The sequence below is a fragment of the Lynx canadensis genome, chromosome C2, assembly GCF_007474595.2.
Source record: "Lynx canadensis isolate LIC74 chromosome C2, mLynCan4.pri.v2, whole genome shotgun sequence".
In the NCBI taxonomy this organism is placed as follows: Eukaryota; Metazoa; Chordata; class Mammalia; order Carnivora; family Felidae; genus Lynx; species Lynx canadensis.
This window is the reverse complement of record NC_044311.2, coordinates 66,340,951-66,365,393: the sequence shown is the minus strand read 5'-3', so window position 1 is coordinate 66,365,393 and position 24,443 is coordinate 66,340,951.

Here is a 24,443-nt window from a genome sequence, read left to right as displayed (position 1 = left end):
AGGTGTGCATAAGAATGAATGTAAACAGTAATTTAGTCTGTACTTCTCTTGATAAAAACATACATTAGCTATTCTTAAACCATAATGATTATTCTTTTATGATTTTTATTGAGTTAATTCCTCAGTGATTTTTATCTTTTGATTAATCTGTTGGCAAAGAGAAGCCATTTAAAACAATGGTAATTTAAAAAAATCAATTTTTGTTTTTTGACTACCTCAAGCGACCAGTCATGATGTAAGAAACTAATTACATGCTATTTTGCATTTTTTACTTAAACATTTATATACCTACATATATAGGGACAAGATTTTGTTCTGGATGTAATTTTTTAAACCAAGTTTATTATTTTTTTAAGTCAGTTTTCTTAAGAAGGAAAAAAAAAAGGTTTCATCTACTCTGTTTCACATTGAAGAAAAAACTTGGTTGATTTTTTTTTCTTTTTTATCAGAAAAATAAGCTGTAATTTGAGATTCAGGGAGAAAGGATAACTAACCTTTATTAAGAGCCTGATGTAATACTCATACATGCTATATATCATGCATTTATTTCATTCAACCCTCTCAACAGCTCTGTAGTGAAGGTAATATTGTTCCCATCTCACAATGAGGAAACTCATAACCCTAATGGAACCCAGGATCCAAACCTCCTACATTTTTCATACCATTTGTGCATCTCTGAAGTAAAGATTTAAAACGGAACATAGTCCATCTTATATTTAAATGATTTTACAAAAATTATCAACAAAATTATAAAGTAACTTCATTTCTCTTTTCATTCTCCAGAATTCTTTGCTAGGTTTCATTGCCACGTTTAATTAACAAATGTATAAAATTCATCATAACTATAAGCTCATCAAGAATGAAATGAAACTAAGAATTGAAGAAAAAAAAAACCAACAACCCTATTTCTTCTTAAAGCTGTTTACTAATAGTGCAATCTAAATTATGCATAAAACAGTACTGAACTGTGCCAGAGAAAAACAGAAATTTTTATCTGAGACTCAGTGTGGTAGATACTGGAATGGAAACAGTCACAGGTTATATGTGAAAATTACTCTGCGGGGCTGCTTTAAGAGAGAGAACCCCTCACTTGCTGGCCAGGGATCTCTCAAGGCACGTATCATATGTGCCTAAATCCAAATTTATATATGTTTACTTTTTATTTAGATTTCTAAACTTAGAAAATGTTGTTTGCTCAATTATTTTCAAAGAGATTTTATTATCTGTTTTTGATACTGAAATTTTATATTCTTATAAGTAAGCTCTGAACAGTTTTATCTTTACATTTTTAAAAAAGGCCTCTTAATAAATCCACTATTTTGGTTTTATATTGGAATATTTGAGAAAACCAGAGAGAATATATTTTTATTCTTTTTCATTTGCAGGATGTGGAGCAAAAAAGAAAAAAAAAGAGAAAGATATGAATTAACCAATGTCCCCATCTTAAACGGAGAAGGCAAGGGAAAAAAATCAGGCATTAGATAGGCACTATCTACTATAGTCATCACCAGTCACACATGGCTATTGAAAACCTGAAACATAATTTGTCTGAACTGGGATGTACTGAATGTGTAAAATAAGCACTGAACTTCATACCAACACATACACACATGTAAAATCTCAGTGAGAATTTTTACATTACTTGTTGAAATAATAATACTTGGAAATAGTGAGTTAAATAAACTGTATGGTAACAATTTACTCCACTTATTTTTCTTTACTTTTTTTCACATGGCTGCTGAAAAATTTTAAGTTATATATGTGGATGAAATGTGTAGCTAATACTGTATTTATTTGGGGCAGCACTGTGTTAGACAAAGCAAGAGGCACGGCAGTTTGTGTCTGAAGTCATATATGATCTACAAGATATTTCCTAAAATAATTTTGTTTTACTCTTTCCCTTATACCCTAATGTATGTTTCTCATATGTTGATAAAATTATGTTATGCATACATATACATAAGCATTTACGTATATTTTACTCTTTGGTTCGTTGTTGTATATTCAATACCTAGAATAGCGTCTGGCCAACAGTAGGTGTTCAGTAAATAATCGTGGACTGCATTTTAAACCAATGTGCTTTGCCAGCACTGAATGCAATTTGGAGTTAGAAGGGCAAACAGCCCCACACAGAAATTCTAAGCCCCATAAATGAAATCTTTGAAACAAAGAGACATGCTAATGAAACAAATGAAAAATGTGGCTTTTGAAGCATTTGTAATAATATAGAAATAATACAGAAATTGTAAAATAAATTGCATAAGATCAGATTACAGAACCCACATTTATGAGTGCAACATTTATAATGGGGACAACCTGGAAATTTAAAATGCATTCACCTTTAAAATACACAAATATGGCTATAAAAGATATTTGTAAAGCTTCTATTCAATGTTGTTGATACTTTCCTTCGAAAGACAAAAAGTTCACTTGCCAACGTGTACCTTCTACAAACAGCAGAAACTCCAAAGTACAGATTTGCATTCCATCAAAAACATTAGGGATAAATTAAGAAGAATCATTAGAAAAGCTCAAATATTTTGCATATTGCTACACTGTGACTTCAAGTTTATGGGAGTGTGTATTTTAAAACACCCACACAACTTACATCCCTTGGTAAAAAAAATTTAAGGATTATAAAAACCGTTAGATACCAAAGTGTGGAGAATTGCAAGAGATGGAAACAGAATGATGTTACTGTGATCCCCAAAGACTCAATGGCCTACAGAAAGCCCAAGAAATCTAAATACACAGATAAGATGTCTTAGCCAGGGCAGGAACCCTTGATCCATTGCTGAATGTGATTATGCAAGAAAAAATGTTTTCCAGAGACCCTTAAACTTTAAAATACATTTGCTAGGAGTTATTCAGAAACTCAAGGAATGGAGGAGAGGTTTGGTGAATCTGAGTCCAACTGCTATTTTAAGAATCCTGGCTCCATCAGTTCTCAACATATGTCCTTGGTCAAAAACCCTGGAAGCCTCTGTTTGCTTATTTAAAAATAATACAATAATTGTCCCTCCAACACAGGAGGGACAAATGTGAACTCATTTGAATAAAGCACTAAGAACAGTGTCTACAACAAATTACCACAAACTTGGTGGGTTGAAACATGACAATTTTATTCTGTCACAGTTCTGGAGGCTCAAAGTCTGAAGTCAAGCTGCAGGCAGGACCATGCTTCCCTGGGAGGGTCCAGGGAAGAATCACCCCTTGTTTCTTCCTAGTTATCGGTGGCTCCCAGCAACACATGGTATTCCTTGACTTGTAGCTGCTTCACTCCAAACTCTGCCTCTGTCTTCACATGGGGTTCTTCCCTACATGTGTATCTCTGTGTAGCACCTCTTTATCCTAAAAGGACACCAGTCAATGGATTAAGGGCCCACCTTAGTCCAGCATAGCTCATTTTAACTAATTCCATCTACAAAGATCCTATTTTTTTTTTTAATTTTTTTTTCAACGTTTATTTATTTTTGGGACAGAGAGAGACAGAGCATGAACGGGGGAGGGGCAGAGAGAGAGGGAGACACAGAATCGGAAACAGGCTCCAGGCTCTGAGCCATCAGCCCAGAGCCTGACGCCGGGCTCGAACTCCCGGACCGCGAGATCGTGACCTGGCTGAAGTCGGACGCTTAACCGACTGCGCCACCCAGGCGCCCCAAAAGATCCTATTTTTAAGTAAGGTCATATTTTCAGGTTCTAGGTGGCCATGAATCTTAGGGTGGCACTGTTCAACCAACTAGAGATATTTAACAAAATCTAAAGCTCATGTGGCTTTAAGCAAAATGAGAGAAAAGTCAAAAAACAATTGAGTGTAAAAGAAATAGTCATCTATGTTACGTATTGTCTTCTTATACATACATACACACAATGTCAACCTAGACCTGCAGTGTGAAAATACAATTTTTCCATTTTCAACAATGTGCCTTTAAGTGAGCTTCTACTTATGTTTTTGCTTGTTTGTTTTTGGTTTTCTTAGGGCTTATACAGTCTAGCCACATCTCATGCATTTTCACTTACATCCTGACGCTAGGTCTAGCAATTTTCTTCTACATATCTCTGACACCCATTTTTCTTTCTCACTCTTAATTCTACTTAACCTTAGCACCAGCATGAATATAATCACCTTTAAAGCAACAACTGCCTCAACACTTTTGAATCATAACACAAACCATGAGAGATTAATCTTACATTTTTTCACATTTTTTTCATGATCACTAAGCCATCAGTGGCTCCCCATTTTTTTATGGTAGAATCTAAGCTCTTCAGACCAACTGGAAAGACATTTATGATCTGACCTAACCCACTTACCCACTTATACTTTCTTTTTTTTTTAAGTTTATTTATTTATTTTGAGAGAGACCATGCAAGTGGGGGAGGGACACAGAGAGAGAGAGAGAGAGAGAGACAGAGAGACAGAGACAGAGAGAGAGAGAGAGAGAGAGAGAGGAAGGGAGAGAGAGAATCCCAAGCAGACTGCACTGTCAGCTTTCTTTTTCAACTAAATGAAAAACCTCATCTTCAGGAAGCCTGGGTCCATTGTGTCAGTTTTCCTCATTCACTTCTTGCTTGGAAGAGAAAGTAATTATAGAAATTCCCTCTCAGCAACATCAAAAAATGTACAGAATAATTCTGCTTTCATCTCAAAGGGCACTTTTTACTAGTGTTCCAAGGTAGAAAGAGTTTGTAAGTGAATGAGAGTGTTTTCTCTGAATGGAGGATAAAGAGGTTGAATACTTACTTGTTGTGGGCTGAGGCCCACAACATATGCAAGGTGTTGATGTGCTTGTGGAGATAAAGAAGGGAAAGTGGTCGGGCAACAGCTAAGCTGGAAGGTTAGAAATTAGCTTTTACCAAAGTGAATTTCAATTGAGAAAAGAATATCCATTTGGAAATATCCAGCAGATGGTGAAAGGGAAGCCTGAGCTGTGTCAATATCATTTCTAGGAGAATAATTAAGATGCCAAAAGGGGATAAAACTCTAGCACAAAGATGACTGGTGACAGGCATAAATGGAAGATATTGGCCAGACTCTATTATTTTAAATGAGTAGAACTGGAAGATGAATTTGATGAAAGTTTTTCCATTTTTTAGATAATTGCAAAATAGATATTGATCTGTAAATGCCTCCCCCCCCCGCCCCCGTTCCCTGGAAAGTCAGCTTTGTAGATAACTCTGTAAATTATCTTAAATGACCTAGGAATGATCGTTTAAGTTTGTCACTTTGACTAACTGACATGGTGCCATGAAATACTTATGGTACCTGGATTAGTTATGTCCTAACAAAGCTGCTTTCCCCTAATGCTTCACTGTTGTTTCCTCCTCCCTATTATAGATATAGGTCTTCTGGGATTTGAGGAACCAACTCCTCAAGCAAATTCTCAATGCTATTCTCAATGGAGAGATGCCGAATAGAAAAGTTAAAAGTTTTTTTTTTTTTTAATTTCTTTCTCCCTCTCCTTTAAAAAAAAATCCCTTGATAAACCACCAGAAAGTTTTCTGATTTTTTTTATAAGGAAATGGAAACTGAGTTGCTTCCGAAGCAAGGAACATAACTTTTATTATCCCTATTCCCTGTTACTGACTGTTATTAATTTTAAACTTTTGTTGCATTTTTCAGGTAATAAAAAAAGCAATAAAGTAGTCCTTTAGTACAAACTGTGCAACACTTGTGGTTTGTTTTAAAAATCAAACATGCTTTATAAAGGAAGGTAAACGATCTATGGCTCCCAAGATAAACAAAACTAGTTATAAGCCAAATGGAGAAAAACATGGTTGATTCATTCAATAAATATTTGAGAGCTTGCTATGGACAAGGTTTAGAGTGAGGTGAAAGGCTATAAGCCATTTATAACATTGCTATAGACTTTCTGATAGCCAATGAGAGCTCAGAGAACCAAAGTACAGAGAACAAAAGTATAATTGTTATAATAAAGAATAATGCCAACTTACAGTTTTTTATATTGTTACCATTTTATAGTTCAAAATCAAAATATACATTATTTCATATAATATTCATGAGAGTCCTATGAGAAAAGATGCTGGAAAGACACTTCCCCATCACTACTTTAAAGATGGGAAAACCAAGGTTCTAACAGATTAGTTACCTTGTCATCTTCACATAATAAAAGTGAAAGTACTAAGAGTAAAGCTCATGACTTTTTCCCTTAGTCTGTGCTATTCTATTTCATAATCAAGATGAAGAACAGAAATCTCACTGTACCACAAGTCCCAGGCTATGGGGAATATTTGGATAAGAAGGAGATAGGCAGAGGGACATACCCTAAAATGACCCCCAGTAAGTCAGGCCTTTATATAAGTCTTCTCCCCTTGAGTATGAACATGAGAAATAACTTCATTCTAAATAGAGTCTGACAAAAGTGATTTTATTCTCTTGATTAAGTTACGCTATACAGCAAAGGTGGCCGGTTGTCATTCTCATAATTGTGTAATGCTATATAAGACTATCTCTTAGCAGACTGAAGTTTCAGAGACTTTCCTGCTGCCCTTGAGGAAGTAAAAGGATTGCTCTAAATTGTCTAGGGAAAGAGTCACATGACAAGGAGCAAGAGGTGGCATCTAGGAGCTGAGAGTAACCCCCAGCCAACAGCCAGCAAGTAAGTGGGGATCTCAGTCCTACAACTTAAAGAGATGAATGCTGCCCACAGCCTGAGGAGATTTGAACTATATCTTTTCCCAGTCGAGCCTCTGATGAGAGTACAGCCATGGTCAACATCTGAATTGTAGCCTAGTGGGATCCTGAAAGAGAAAACTCACCTAAACTGTATCCAGACCTCTCAGGCATCAAAACTGATATAATAAATGTGTGTTGTTTTAAGCTGCAAAGTTTGTAGTGATTAAACACCATAGAAAACTTAACATAGCACCTATTTCCTTTTCTGTATATAATAGCTTAATCCTTCTATGAAACTGATAAAAATAAATCAAGCAATATTTGGGGGAGGAAGTCTACTTTAATATAAAAACTAACATTTGTTGAGCACTTAATTGTTTTGAGCTAGGCATATGTACATATTACATCAATTAGAGTTCTGAATGTTGAAGCACTCCAAGGCTCAGTCCTGGGAACTCTTCTCTTCTCCATCCTCATTCACACTCTAAGCCAGTGTTTTTCAATCTGAGTAACATGCAGTAACTTTTGGCTTTTGAACAAAAATAAAGGCAGAAACAAACAAACAAACAAACCCCAAAATGTATCATACATGGTAAAGCCCTAGGTGATGTCATCCTGTTTCATAGTACTGAACAGCATCCAAACCAGGATGGAGTCATTTTACGAGTTTTATATCTCTAGACTGTATCTCTTCTCTGAACTCCAGAATCATTTTCTGACAGCTTGCTCAACATTTCCACTTGAATGAGTAACAGACAATTCAAAGGTATCATGTCCCAAATCAGACTCCTGACCTCTCTATGGATACCAACCCATCTGCCCACAGTCTTCCCCATCTCAAGCCAAAGAGCTGGGGGTCATTTTGATTTCTTTCTTTTCTTATACCCTACATAAAATTATCAGCAACCTTGTAATTTCTACCCTCAAAATATATCAGAACCTGATCATTTCATACCCTTCCTGAACTACCACTTCAAGTCAAAATGTCCCGTCTGAATTAGTGTTTTTAAAATAAAGGTCCTAGCCACTCTCTGCTTCCATCTTTGCTCATTTCACTCAGCCTATTATCTTCATGGGCGCAAGAGTGGTTTCTGAATTAAATCATTACCCCCTTTCTCAACATCCTCTTCTGACTTCCTATTTCATTTACACTGCATATTTAATTTACTATAATACACATTTATTTATTTATGTATGAAATTAAGAGGTGTCTTATATCCGCATCCAATGCGGCAGTGGTCATTGCTTGTACATATACAAGCTTAGACATAGTTGTTCATCATGGCATCACTTCAGTTGACTTATAGGCATTGTTGAAGCATCTTGAGTTTAAAGTCTTCAAGACATTTTCTCTGAGATTGGTCATTGAGGTTAGAAGTTACTGTACATGCAAAAACTCGCAGTGGCAGACAAGCATGGAATATAAAAGAATCTTTGTCTAAATAAGATTAAATGAGCTCTGTAAATAAATACAAAATAAAAAATTGTATTTGATTAGAAAGTATTGTGTCATTGTTTACATAGAAAAGTTTATTTTTCCTAGTCATACATGGAATAATGATAAAGCTAACACTCAGGAGTGTCTTAAATTTGATGACATATGGTAAAAAGCCAGTCCTTATAATGTTCTACATGGCCCTTATATGCTGTGCTCTTACCGTCCTGATACCTTTCTAAACTTATCTCTGAAAACTCTCCTCTTTGCTCACGTAGCTGTAGCTGCAATGACCTCCTTGAAGTTTTTTGAATATGCCATGAACACTTGTGTTAAGACCTTTGTCTTTGCTATTCCTTTTGCCTGATGTACTCTTACTGCACATATACCTGTAGGACTCATCTGCTCATTTCTTTTAGGTCTCTGCTTAAATCCCATCTTATTAGGTCTTCCCTACATATCCTATTTAAAATATCTCTGCTTCTCTCAAATTACGTTTTCCATACTCTATACTTTTCTCATGCTTTTATTTATTGGCTATCTTTCCTCCATTGAAAAACATCATAGTGCCTGACACATAGCAGGTGCTCTTAAGAATCTGTTGAGTGAATAAATGAATAAGTAGATCTTCACAAAAATTTTACGATAGTCACTGACATTATCATCCATAGTGATAATATTATCATTCTGCTTAGACTGATGAAGAAAGTGAAGTACAGAGAGATTAAATAATTAGGTCAAGGTCTTACAGGTAGTATAAATGAGAGGTCTTGGGTTTTTATCGTTATTATCGTCTCTCATGGCTTAATATATGAGTGCAGGTCTGAGGCCATTTACGAAGATAAAGAAAGAAAAGCTTGTATAGGACAACGACTTTCATAAAGCTATCATGGAGCGTGCACTGAGATAGCAAAGTCTACCAACCCAGTTTCAGGCACTCATTTTGGAGCAATTTTATAGTCAATTCTGGTATTTTACTAATTCATCAGAAGTGCCATTGCATAATGTATCTTTCCATTCTAGGACATTTGCAATTTTGTAGCAGACTCCAGAAAAATACAAAAGACTCCAAATCCCTAATAACTGAATATCTAATGCAGGTCCATTGGTATCCCTTTTTTGCCCAGCATATATTCATGATGTCCATCAAGTCACAGCAGCTTTATACTCAACTCTAATGCATGCCTGGTACTTTATCCTGGCCAAATGGGGGCCACTTTTCCAATCTGTGAAAATGATTTAATGGCTATGCAGAGTGAAGAGCAAGCCATGCTTTAGTGATTATTATATTGTAGAGATGATACAAAATTATTTTATAATTCCTCTAGCAGCAATAAACATATTTTATTGCTTTTAAAATTCTCTACTATCTCCATAAATAATTACATCAAATTTATATAGTGTGTTTTGCCTTAGAAAAACCTATTGAGTTGTTGTAAAGATGAAATAAGATAATTCATAAATATACTCAGAGCTGTACTTTGCAGAGAATAAGTACCCTAAACTTAGTAGTAGTAGTAGTAGTAGTAGTAGTAGTAGTATTGTTATTATAATTATTACATGCTTGTATTTTACTTTAGAGTTCGGTGACCAGAAGTGAAAAATTGGGAAATAGAAAGTAAAGAAATGATTATGTACAACTGAAACTATAGAGTTTAATTAGAAAATATAAGCTGTGCTGCATATGAACACTCAAAAACACAGTCTTTTAAGAATGAGAGGATATACTCTTCACTCACATTGTTCCTCTGCCTGAAACGCTCTATCTGACCCTTTGCCTGGTCAACTCCCTCCTGTTTATTCTTCAAGACTATGATTAAATATCTTTCCTCAAGGCAGCCTTCCCTGATCCCCAAGGCTAGACCAGACACACTGGTCTTCTTCTTACGTACTTCTCCTCCTTACAACTGTACTTAGATGTCATTAAAAATTAATTTCACAAATAGTTATTTCCTTAGCATTATCAAATGCTCCTTGAGAATAGGTACCAAGTCTTTGTTTCTCCATCTCCATATCTTAGCAGTATGCCTGCTATCTAGGAGGTATTCAATAATACTTGTTTAAAGAATAAATTTGCGGGCTCTGGGCTGATGGCTCGGAGCCTGGAGCCTGTTTCCGATTCTGTGTCTCCCTCTCTCTCTGCCCCTCCCCCGTTCATGCTCTGTCTCTCTCTGTCCCAAAAATAAATAAACGTTGAAAAAAAAATTTAAAAAAAAAGAATAAATTTAACTATGTTACCCATGCTTGTAGGGATATTTAAATGGAAAATCTAAAGTTCTGGAGTATCCAAAATGTATTGGCATAGAAATATAAACAAAACATTTAGTTTTGTTATATTTTCTCTTTAGTGAAATTAGCTTCCTAATAATGTGTGGTATAATGGAAGTTTTTTTTTGTTTGTTTGTTTTCTTCTGAAGCTGAAAAAAGATGAAAAAGTTGTCGACTCCTATTTTCTCATTTAAATTTTTTTATCTTTCCTAAGCAAATAATTTATGATATACTGGAGGTTGGCTCTGCCTATTACGGAGGTGAACTTTTGATAAGTAGGTCAGAATTCCCTGGAAGTTTCTATTGGCTAAACTGTCCTTCCATGTCACACGGGCCCAATGCCCATTCATAATGTAAAAGGAGAAATAAGTAACCTTTGGATCACCAGCATAAAGGGACATTGAAACTTACCTTCAAACCAGCTATCATAGACACTTTTCAACATGAAAAAAATGTTTAAGTATGGGTCTTCAATTTAGCATGCATAGGTATTATTTGAGGGTTTATTTAAATTTATTTTTTTAATGTTTTTATTTATTTTTGAGACAGAGAGACAGAGCATGAGCAGGGAGGGGCAGAGAGAGAGGGAGACACAGAATCAGAAGCAGGCTCCAGGCTCTGAGCTGTCAGCACAGAGCCCAAGGCGGGGCTCGAACTCACAGACTGTGAGATCATGACCTGAGCTGAAGTCGGGCTTTCAACCGACTGAGCCACCCAGGCACCCCATTTGAGAGTTTATTTAAAAGAAAGATTCCTGGTTGCTATTTTCAGAAATTGTGATTTAACAAGTCTGGACTATAACTCAGAAATAGGAATTTTCTAGAAGCACCCTAAAATCTACAACCACAGTTTGAGAAAACCCTATCCTAGACCCTAGAAAGGATATATCATATCATCACATCATATCATAACATGATATGATATTTCTCATTAACCTCTGCCCCCAGCATAAGTCTCAGCGTTTTCTGAGGTGAGTTCAAACATCAACTCCATGAGATTATTTACAAGACATTGATACAGTATTATCTTTTAACTTTCCCATATCTTTCTGACAGTGCTAGTAAAACCACCATCCAATACGATGACTGTTCCATAAAAATGGTTGACATTTAAACTCTCCTGGAAGCAGTTACACTATAAGTCATTACTGAAATTTCTTCATTCTTTGACATGAATTTTAATTAGTGTGTAACTAAATGGTCTGAGATACTGGGCAGGCATTTTAAATTTTAAAAAGGGAAGGTTGGAAGTTTAGGTAAGCAGGAAAATACAGAAAGGAGTTTCAATCAAATATGAGACCAGAATATGTGTACTTACTAAGGGAATTAAGTCCCAGAAAAATTGAAAGAAAGGAAAACCAGAGATGAAAAGAAAATTTTGCTATTTACAAGTTACCTAGGGCAAGCCTTACTAAAATGGACTCATTCATCCATCCGTCCATTCATTTATATTTATAGAAACAACAAAAATCTAACAAGTGCACCAAGTGGTGCTTCCCTTTGTGGACAAAAATGGTCAATAGGCTGAAAGATACTGTCTCTGTCTTTATGAGGTTCCTATGCCCACCTAGTCTACCCTGGGGACAAAGAAAATAACAGTGGTATGAAAAGTGGACCTCATTACCTAAGTTACTTTCAACTGTGGCTAAGCAACATAAGAAATTATTTCATTTTCATGGTTCAAGAAAAGTTTTTCACATTCAGTTCACCAATGTTAATACACATTGCTGTACATTAACAGAAAGCTTCAGGTATCATTATAAGTATTTTTTTGATAATTCGTGAAATTTTACATCTGAGGCGCCTGGGTAGGTTTAGTGTCTGACTCTTGATTTCAGTTCAGGTCATGATCTCACAGTTCGTGAGATCAAGCCCCTCATTGGACAGCATGGAGCCTGCTTGGGATTCTTTCTCCCCCTCTCTCTGCCCCTCCCTCATTCATGCATGTGCTCTCTCTCAAAATAAATAAATAAACTTAAAATTTTTACATCTTGCTACCTATTTTAGAAACAATTTGCATCAGAACCATATACTGAACGGGATCACAAAGGCAAGCAATGCATCTATTGGCTTATTCAGGATATTCACTGACTTGAACCTAACACGTGAAATCATATCTACATGCATTTTCTAGTCAGAGTCATAGATTTTTACGGTTGAAAAGAACTTTTAGAAATTTATTGTCTATCTCCCTCCCTCCAAGTTGTGTAACTTGTGGTCTAGAGCAGGTTTTACAAACTAAGACCTATTCATGGATTGTGAAATCATTGTAATGATCTGTGACCAGCATTTCTTTTTAGTGAAATAGTACACCATAGGATAGAAAATAGAGTCATACTCTATACAAAGGGCACTATTCTGGGAAACATGTTTTCAGTTGTTAACATACGCTGGTATACTGTGTCACCATGGAAAATGTGTTACCTACTATGGATCACAGCCTAAACAGTGTGGCAGCTGCTGGTCAAGAGCTGTTACATAGTAAGCTGGAACAAAACTTCTAGATTCCAACCTGGCATGCATTCCCAGTATTATCTGGCTTGACATACTTTTTTTTTTTTTTTTTTTTTGTAAAAATGGAAATGGGCAACTATCAAGTCACTGTATTTTCTTTAGGTGATCTAAATAGCTTTAAAAATAAAAACTATTTAATTGTATTATTTTTCATAAAATTTTCAATCACATTAAATTCAGACCAAGTTACATTAAATTCTATAAAAGACTGAAGTTCATGCTCAAATTCCACTAACTCTGAGGATTGCTAGAACATCATCTTACCCAATTGTCTAGCTGAAGTTTCTTTTGTTAGATGTTTCCCTAATGAACTTCTCATGACAATACAGTCCAGGAATGGGCTTAAAAGTGGCTAAAAACCATCTGCTAAGGCTGGAGTCACTTAATAAAAAGTAACTTATTAAAGTTGCTGGAGGCAAAATCAAATACTAGAAATGCATTCAGTACTGGGATCAAAAGCGCAGTTTCATTGATTAATGTGTCAGGATAAACGGTCTGAGGTAGTCCCCTCCTTTCAGTGCATTCAGTGTGCTTCCGTTGCTATGATATCTTCATAAAGAAACATAGCAATTATTCACCTTGGAACAGTGGGCAATAAATGACTATAGAAGAAGGAAAAAATCCTAATTAAAAGGCCAATTTATCAAATAATAATCTAAGTTACATTATACTTCACTCTGATTGCAGCGTTCTCTCTTGGACTTAAGGGATACATTTGGCTCCCAGCAACACTAAAGCTCATTATAATCATCATTAAAATAACACTTTTCTCAAGCCAGCAGGAGTTGGGTGTCTTGCTGAAGCTGTGCATTCAGCCTCTGGAAAGAAGGAGTATCAGGCAATGGATCCTTCAGGATAAACCTGAATGGGCTCTGATGAACTCCAAAGGGGTGTGAACCCAAGGTCTTCTGGAAGAGAAAACCCTGCTGCCTCTTACTTCCTATATATTACTAACACTGATGCTGCTGCTATAAGAGAGACTCTCGAATTTAAATATGTCACTTTCTTACAAATTATATACAGGTGCTTCAAACTGAAATGCAGACATTACGTATGTATGTTATATATTATACATGAACAAAAATTATCCTATTGATAAGCATTTGTATATTTGGGTAAAATGAAGACATCTAAAAACTCTGTGACCCCCTTTCTAAAAACTGAGGAATATTTTAGTTAAACTAAGAAATTATAAATATCTGTAAAGATTAATTACTTTAAATCCCTGTTCTTAAACTTCAAAGTCATTGTGTCTGCCATCTCTTGTATACAGTCAATTTTTAGAGGAAATGAAGAGAAATGTATACTCACTCAATTTTGTCTGTGAAATAACTTAGAAATTTTATATTAGTGGTAGAACTGTCTTATGACTATCTCTGGCTATTGTAAACATGTTTACTTATTACGTACATTTAAAATCCTTCAAGTAATTTAAGATACAACTCTTATTTTATTTAAATGTTTGTTATTTTGAAGAGCTGAAAAACATTAATCAAAATAGAAGCAAAGAAAAAATTTTTTAAGCCTGAAACCCTGTTTTTCCTAGTGTCAAGACATAAAAGACACTTTGAACACGACAAAGATTTTATTTTTTTCATTTAAACATTCAAAGGAAGCGGTGTACGGACTTGTTTATATATTCTTGACTAATGAATTTTCCATCTGCAAAAACAATGAATGCAACCTATTTGAGTAATTTTAATTTTTCTATATACTGTTTGATGGGCAGAAAGTGAGAGAAAACTGAAGTCAAGTTTGTTTGTAATAAAAGAAATTGAAAACCTTCCTCCTGAATAGTTCACCTAGTTCCTTTGTTTGCTGTCTTTATTCTGTAACAGTGCAAAGCAAGACTCGCAAAAGTTAAAGCTCTTCAGTGAGATGATTCACACCAAAAAAATCATTCTGCTATTACTTACTAGGTATGTGTTCCTAGGCAAACATTTCACTTTCTCTAAATTTCAGTTTCCTCATCTGGAGATCTCAGTATAATACCTACACTACACTGTAAGAATTAAGTGAGGGGCCCCTAGGTGGCTCAGTCAGTTAAGCATCCAACTTTGACCCAGGTTGTGACCTCGTGGTTCAAGGGCGGTTCCTGGGTTTGAGCCCTGAGGCAGGCCCCCTGCTGTTAGATTGGCTGGGAGCTTACTTTGTCCTCTGTCCCCCTCTCTCTGCTTCTCCCTCTCTCTCTCTCCTCCTCCCCCATTCCTGCTCTCTCTGTCTCTCAAAAATAAATTTTAAAAAATTAAAGAAAAAGAATTAAGTGAAGTAAAAAATAAAATTAAGTGAACTAGCAACAAACAAAACACTCAATGTAGTGACTAGCATATGTATGTTACATGCCTTATAAATTATTATTAAGAACAGCCACAGAAATGTGTACCTCCTGATCTGTGTTCAGTTCACTTTTAAAAGCTGGTTGAAAGCAGGAACTAAATAACACACTGTGGTTCTTAACAAAAGTGATTCAAAAGTAAAATGACCTGCATTGCTCACAGTTTTCTATTGCTCATTCTCTGACTCAGTTAATGATTGGCCTCGGTCTCATTGCCACTCTGAACACTCTGAAGCTGGAAAAAGTATAGTCCCTACCCCTGCGGGGCGGGGGTGCTCAATACATTGGATGGCATTCAAACAGCCTCATAATCAGTCAAGTTCCAGTCTGTATTCTCACCTCCTTGGTAGATGGGCTAGCATTTCAAGGGGACCCAACATCACTTGGTAGGCCAATTCCAGTAACAAGTATAAGCAACCACCATACTTAGTGGGAACCTCAAAAAGCAGGTAAAAGATAAGAATGATGGAGAGAACCACACCAGGCAAAAGAACAAGTTCTCTCAAGCCCCCACTTTTTCTTTTAAGCCTTTGGTTGACCTGACTCTAGATACAAAAATAATGAGCCATGCTGCCCTCACACATTACCTTAGGAAACACAGACACGCAGTAAGTGATAGCTGTAACATTTTGTGTTTTGCCGGCGACTTCTTTATGTGCCTTGTTTCAACTTGGGAGATTACCCTCTGCCTCCCTGACCTGAAAACAAATACATGCTGATTTTTCTCCCACTGTCACCAGAAACAAACTAACAGGCCCACTGTTGGTTCTCAACCAGAAAACATCTAAATTGCAATATCTATAAAATATTATCCTGAATCATTTAAGTCCAAAAAGATGAGCTCAACAAAACTAGGTGCCCAACATTGAATCAATACTGTTTGATTGTCTGCATCTCACAAGTTTATATTTTTCCTGTTTCTCCAATATGGCAATTTGTGGACCTTCTTGTCTGTGTAGCTAAATATTGAATAATAAATATGTATACTAAATGGGAATCTGAATTCTAGAATCTCAAACTTGTAGCCAGATACTCAAATTTTGCCCAGGAGAGTGTTTAGTTTCACTGACATAGTATATTTTAAAATATTAGTTCTAAGTTGAATGCTCTTAAGAGGTGTCTATACTCCCAGATCACCACAGGAACTATGAGTTCCTATTTTCTTATGGATTACCCAATTTGTTCTTTTAGGGTACTTGACTGGTTCTTGTTATGTTTTTGTGTTTTCTAAGCCTGAATACATGCCTCCAAAGTATGTATTACCTCCAAAGTGTCTCGGATATAAAGGGACTTTATTGTTAAAAAGGACTCAGTTAACCAAATTTTACAGATGTGATTAAAAATTTAATTATTACTTAAAAAAAAATTTAATTATTAAAATTTCATTAACAAAAGCCCTGCTATTTGAGGCATTGCACTTGTGTGCTGTGGGTCATTCAATGGTCGTTGTAGGCATAGATTTAGAGAGCATTCATAAACCAAGTTTTAGAAAATTACATTACTTTTAAGTAATATGACTCACTTTTAGTAGGTAACAATTGGAATAATTCAGAAAAATTGCATTTAAAACTAAGTTTAGATATTTAAATGCTGAAAAATTAGACTGTTGTAGACAGTCAAGTAAGAAGGAAATGAATCCTGGGAAATCTTTACAGAGAATTTTTATTTATTTATTTTTAATATGAGTAGGAATACAGCTAATAATAGAATATTAGATTAAATGTTAAACATGGCAGTACTGAGATTCCAGAATCTACAGTTCCAAAGAAGTCAAGAAGGTCAAGCTGGGTACCTTGTTGGTCCTTTTTATTTTATGTATGGCTAATCTTTTCTACCATATCTTTAGTATGTCATTTTAATTGTTTTACATTGTCAGATTAGATATATATACACTCATTAAATATTTGAAAAATCCATAATTAGTTGTGTCTACCAAATGTCAAATTTAATTAAAGAGATGTCTATCACCAGTTTGGCATGGCATGAAGGCATAATTAATGCTAGATGGACAAATATTTTAATTTTCAACATGTAAGTATTGCATTAGGTATTTGTACTTTTAAATTCAATCACAAAGCCTTAGTTTTAAAAACATTACAAAAGTACTAAAAACACAAAGTTTTAAAATCATAAACTCTACACCCAAGGAAATCATTGTTAACAATGTGGTGCATATGCATCTAATCTTTTTTTTTTTTTTTTTTTGCTTTTCTAGATATACATTTGTACACTCTACCAGATTAGTTGATTAATTATTGGTCACGTTAGCAAATACCTAGATCTCTTGACGAGTGCATATACCCATGGCTATAGCTATGTCTGTTTCAATTACTTGATACATTTTGTGTGTCTGACACATAGAAACTAGATTTCTCAATAACTACATGCCCTACAAATATGTCAAGAAAGAAACAATAGCACAACACAACAGAAATCATGTTATTGAGAACCCTGCCTTTAAAATAAAATTAATATACTGAGTAACGCATTGGTTTAGATATAAAGCTTTATTGTTTTCTAAAGTGTATATAACTTAAAATCAGTACACTTGACTTATCATCATTGAGATGTTTGTGCCATTATCTAACTGACATCTCTGAAATATATTCAAATTCTTCATGTATATGATCATTACCACCCCTAGATCCAGGAAAGGTAGACCCCTAGACCCTGTACTTTATAAGACCTCACTATGGCTCTTACCTTCCTGTACGCATCAGGGGACAAGGAGTATGTAGAGCTGAACGAACATGTCCATCTGCAGTGTACAGGGCCTTCCCTAGACTATTCTCCAGGTATTTAAAGCTGACATTTCTTGCCCTAAAGGTCCTGAGCCCAATGCAGGACCTATGCAGGCCTCTTTCCTATTCCATCTTCCTGGAGGTAGATGCAAGTATGTATCTCCCTAGATCAGAAGGTTGGCCAAGACACAGCCTGTTGGGGATGGGAGTAAGTGTTAAGGCATTTAGAAGTATGATTCACTAGATATGAAGCACAAAATCTCTTGTGCAGCACTTGAGCTTGGGGTGGAAAGGCAGGCAACAAGTAAGGGGCCTACTCTTTAGCCAAGATCTGATGTGGAAGTTCAAGAGTTGAAGAATTAACCCAATCTGGGATTCTAGGTCATTCTGAAAGGATATCTATCAAGATAGGCCAGAGGAACATATTTAACAGTTGGTCAACTTATTTTACAATTTTTATGTATTTTCCCATTCACAATAAAAATTTAAGGGCAAAGCCATACAATTAGTACTCTTAACTTCAATGTAAAACTGTGATGATCAAAACATCATTTCTTATATAACTGCAATACAAATTCCATCTGACGGTGAGGAGCTTTACCTGTCACTGTTAATTAAAACTGTGCTTTGTCACCTGTGATGATCCATTTACTACAATAAAAGTCATTAATTTTTGAACCAATAACAAATCACAAAATGTAATTGCAAGGGCTATTTTATTTCTAAGGATAGGTAGCAAAATTGCCTTAATATTCAAAAATGGTGAGGCAATTTTTTAGTGTTACCATATTCTTATCTCACAGTTCACTGAGTTTAGTATTAACAGCAGGCATGGTGTAATTTTTCAGTTTCTTAATTAGATGTAGTCATTAATTTAACTATTCTATCATACAGGAAAGTAAGTTTAACTCTATTTGTGAGCTGATTTTACTTTCTGCTTTTACTAAACAATTTCTGATCAACGCTTATGGTTATGGCATTTACATATGAAATCTTGCTATCTATTTATGTTCTTAAGATTCACATCACTGAGCACACATCAGGAATGGGGGACTCAGTCTTTTTATTTACCTTCAACTGACATAAAAATTCACATCTTAGCTGTAATAATATTTATGTTTACAGAAAGTGTACAAAGCATTTGTCAAACTATTATGTTGCTTATTCTTCATCACTATTTTGTGAAGTGTATTGTTATTGCCTTCATTTCACAGATAAATTAAACTGAGGTTCATAGAAGATGAGGAACATCCCCAAAGTCACACAGCAATCAAGTGGCAATTTCTCTGACTCTAAATCCCACGCTCTTTACCAGAACATTATACTTCACAAAAATCATACCTTTTGTGGCAGACAACAATGAAAATCTATAAGTACCCAACACTGACTTCCTACCATCCTCAAATCAATAAATATTGCCAGATCATAAGGTATTTGTGGAACATAAAAGGAAAAAGTGTGTGTATATATGTGTGTGTTTGCCTATGTCTACATCTGTATTTGTACCTATATCAATAACTATGTCTACATCTCCATCTATATGATCTAGATCTATAACTACAGGTAAATATCCATATTTATACCTTACATAATACCTGTTAAATCTGAAGGCTGAAAAGACAACTGACCTACTAATAACAAAGGGCAGCAGATTTTAAAAATAATCAGATATATTTTAACTTATCAGAGTAACACAAGAAAAAAAGATAGTTAAAAGCAATGTTACTAAGGGATGTGGAAATCCAAATTTTAAAACATGGATGGTAGGAGTTTAAAATAGTATTAGCTGCCTGAACACCTTTGAACAAGCAAATCTAATTCCAGGAACTGATGCTAAGGAGGTAATTGAACAAGTATGCAAAGATACAGGAATAAGAACATTTATTACAGTAGTGTTTATAATGGGTAAAATTTTGAAAACAATCCAAATCTGAAGCATATGGAATTATTTAAATAAGTTACAATGCATCTATTTCTAAAAATTATAGATCTATATGTATTAACAAATCCTCATTATATTGTTAAGTAAAGAGAGCAAATGATGGAACAGTAAATACAGTGTGCTTGCATTTAGGTTGATAAAATAAAGGTATATGTGCATAAAAATATAGAAAGGTCTACATCAAATCATAAGCAGTATTTATCTCTGCAAATAGGACTACAAGGAACTTTCAACTTCTATTTAGCACTAATGCTGTTTGTATTTGCAAGGAGTATGCAAATAATTTCTAATTTAATTATTTTAAGTTTAATTACTATAAGTTATCTTAACTCACAACATGTAAACTCTATTGCATACAAAGGATAAATTACTCAAATAATCCTAACTTTATTTAGATTTTCTTCCTTGGTTATGTTTGATCTTCTGGAGACTACAAAATAACACTACAACTGATTTTCATAAGGCCTACATACCTTGAATACAAAAGAGCTTTTTTGTGGGCAAAATGTCAAAAACTTCATAGGCAGGTTTTTGTTTTTTGTTTTTTTTTTTATATATGAAATTTATTGACAAATTGGTTTCCATACAACACCCAGTGCTCATCCCAAAAGGTGCCCTCGTCAATACCCATCACCCACCCTCCCCTCCCTCCCACCCCCCATCAACCCTCAGTTTGTTCTCAGTTTTTAACAGTCTCTTATGCTTTGGCTCTCTCCCACTCTAACGTCGTTTTTTTTTTTTTTTTTTTTTTCCTTTCCCTCCCCCATGGGTTCCTGTTGAGTTTCTCAGGATCCACATAAGAGTGAAACCATATGGTATCTGTCTTTCTCTGTATGGCTTATTTCACTTAGCATTACACTCTCCAGTTCCATCCACGTTGCTCCAAATGCCATATTTCATTTTTTCTCATTGCCACATAGTACTCCATTGTGTATATATACCACAATTTCTTTATCCATTCATCAGTTGATGGACATTTAGGCTCTTTCCATAATTTGGCTATTGTTGAGAGTGCTGCTATGAACATTGGGGTACAAGTGCCCCTATGCATCAGTACTCCTGTATCCCTTGGATAAATTCCTAGCAGTGCTATTGCTGGGTCATAGGGTAGGTCTATTTTTAATTTTCTGAGGAACCTCCACACTGCTCATAGGCAGGTTTAAAGGATCATTCTCTCAGTGGAGACTACACTTAAAAGTAAGACAAAATAAAAACAGGCTAGGTTTTTTCCATGACAGAATAATTATTCCATTTATTTTTATGACAAAAAAGTCAAATTATTTCAAATAAAACTTTCTATTTAAGTTTATTCTTGAATTTTGTTTTCTTCATCTCTTTTCCATAAAAATATAATACCTCAAATTATCTTTAAATAATATTTTAATTAGCCAATTTCTTATACAACTGTAAACCCCTTAGGATTTCAAAAATCTCAGGCATGCTTCAAAACAACAATATGCATTTTTGCTTGTCTGAAATTCATTACCCAAAATGGAATCTTCCAGGTAATATAAAGCAACTTTCCTGTTTCTTTTTTTATCCAGGGAAAGAATTTGAAAGAAAGAAAAAGAGGAGAGGAGAGGAGGGGAGGGGAGGGGAGGGGAAGGGAAAGGGAAAGGAGAAGGGAAAGGGGAAGGGAAGGGAAGGGAAGGGAAGGGAAGGGAAGGGAAGGGAAGGGAAGGGAAGGGACAAAGCAAGCAAGCAAGAAAGAAAGAAAGAAAGAAAGAAAGAAAAAAAGAGAAAGAAAAGAAAAAAATAAAGGAAAAGAAATGAAGAGATTCAGAAAATAAACATCTAGGTACCACTGGTTGCTATGAAATATTTTCACAGTGACCTATATATCAAAAATGACAGGCCCACCCAACTCCTCACCAGTATATTTCACTGTGGATTCTGCAAATTCACATGACATTTTCCAAACTTAGCTTTAAGTTTGCTACTAGATTTAGATCACGAATTCATCTGGCTTCCATTATTTCAGTTAAAAAAGTTTCAAAGGATATTAGTTGAAAAATAATATTGAGTTGTACATGTATATGTCTAAGACTGTCAGTGTTGTTTTGGGATTGATAATGCCTGACATCATAGATTTGAGTGAAGATGGCTTGTCAACTGGAATAGTAAAAAGTCTGTGCAAAATAATTTTTCAGTACAGAAAACTGTCAAGATTGAAAGTACCTTGACCGCTATTGATTATATGGTAGTAGGAGTAGAGTTGCTTGAGCAAAGGGTAACTGGCTAACATGTTGAAGACACAGAGAGGACAAAACATTAAGTTCAAGTGAAACAGAACAGTATACATACATTTTGCTCCCCCTTGGTGAAAGACTATTGGAAAAATGAATACCTACTGACTACCGCTCTTTAACAAATAACTCCAAGGTAACATGCACTTTATAGGGACATTCTAATATAGAAACGACAATGATTTTCATTCTCATTAAATTATTAACAGTAATCTCATTGAGTCCTCCTGTGTCATGAAGAAATTAAGTAGGCAAAGTGACCAAAATAATGCAACAAAACTTCCACCACAACACAAGTTTGTCTCCAAAAATCTATTAGAATTGGCAAGATTTTAGATACTACTTCTATCAGATCTCACCAGTGAATTCTCTGACTCATCATATAAATTGATCTCGCTTATAAATGAAATGATTTCTACAACTGTTACAAGCACTTTTGAAAAGTGTCTCTATTATTTACCTCACTGAGCAACAAATAATTCCCAACAACTATGGGAAGCAAATAAATCATTCTCGTTGAACAAATCCATACATACTAAAAGCCTACAGTTTGACCAATTCTGACCATTCTTTCAGACAATAAAATCACTATGTCATTTTAGAGAGTGGATAAAGAATTGCTCTTCTACAGTTGAGAACATAATTATTTTGGGGACAATGTCAGACATCAGGACGCACTGCCATGTGCCAGACTCACAAAACATCTTCTTCATAGCTTATACCTCCCAAACCAAGTTTTGCATTGGCTAACCATTACTCTGTGTACTCGCAAGTAACTGAAGCTTCTGCATCTGCTACTGCAGGTAAAAAATAAAAAGCAGGCAATAACACAATATGTGTGTGATTTAAGGAACAGTTCTGCCACAGCCTCTAATTGCTCTCAGGATCTGAATTGGCAAAACCATAAGACATTCAACAAAAGGCTCTATGCAGGTAGGCCTATAAAACCTAATTATTTCTCACAAAGCAGACCATTCCATTTAAAATAAAAGAAAGCTATGAGCAATAAAGACCATGCCAATAACAATTAGTCTTCTGCACACATGATTAGACTCAGAAAGATAAGGAAGCCTCTAAATTTAATGACGAATCCCATATTTCTGGCGGGGTTCAATATTCTGTGCTAATTATGTTGAAAGACCTTGTGCTACTTAAAAGTACGTAGACTGCAAAGTACTACGCCATCTCCATGGATTCACTGTTAACACTTAACATTTAACTCTGATATTAAAATATACTTGGATATATAAATTCAGGAATGATTCTTTTTTTGGTTTCTTAAAACTATTTTTAGGAATGGTGTTAAGCTTTTGCCAACTGTAATATTTACTGATATGTATGTAACTCAGCATTTTATAGGACTTAAAAAAACCCCACTTTAGTAAGGCAGAGAATCCTATTTTTAAGAGGAATAAAAATGAATTTAAAAAATCCAACCATTAAATAAAGCCAGTGTAAAAAGGGAATTCAGAGCATGGAATCCTATCTGTTGTTTACCAAATAGTTCTTTAAAAACTTATTTAAAATGAATGATGCAAAGAAGACAGAATGGATGCATCTGAATCCAGGAAACAGATGCTAATGTAGAATTTCTTTATTAAATAGAATTGCCCTGCCTCTTCTAAGTAGAAAAGATTTGTTCTTTCACATGGCTTTGTACTAATTTGGTTCTGTAAAGGGTACTTTCCTACTAGCATGCAAATGTAACTTCAGTTAATATAAACGAAAGTTATCTACACACCACAGCTGTGCAAAATACCAAAGTTGAAGTTTTTGGTAGTTTTTAACGTATAAATTATTATTAAAAAAAAACTGAAGTAACATAACGCCAAGAGAATTCTAGATTTACAAACTATGCAGAGGGAACACTATCTTTGTCATCAGAATGGGATGTCAGGAGAGATCTCGTTTTCTGTTGGTACTGTATGTAATTTGTAAATGTTTATAATCTTTGCGAAATAAAAGGGAATCTTACTGGCATTGAAGTAATATTGCTTAAAAGAAAACCATTTTAATTTTGTTTCTGAAACTGTTTTAAAGCCACAGGGAAGCGGAGGAGTCTTTTCCCCCTAACTGCACAATAGTTAGTGTCTCCATAGAAACTGATGGCATTGCTGTAAAGTGTCATCAACAAACTTGGGCTTCTAAAATATACACGAGTATGTTTCCAAAGACATTGAACAACACATGTATCTGTTCTTCCCCCAAATAGAAGGCAATTATTAAATATTTGCCAATAACAACAAACAGCTCAAGACTCACATGATAGCCTCTTGATGAAATTAAGTTCTTTTTTGGTCACCATCTTATTGAAAGACATATAGATAAA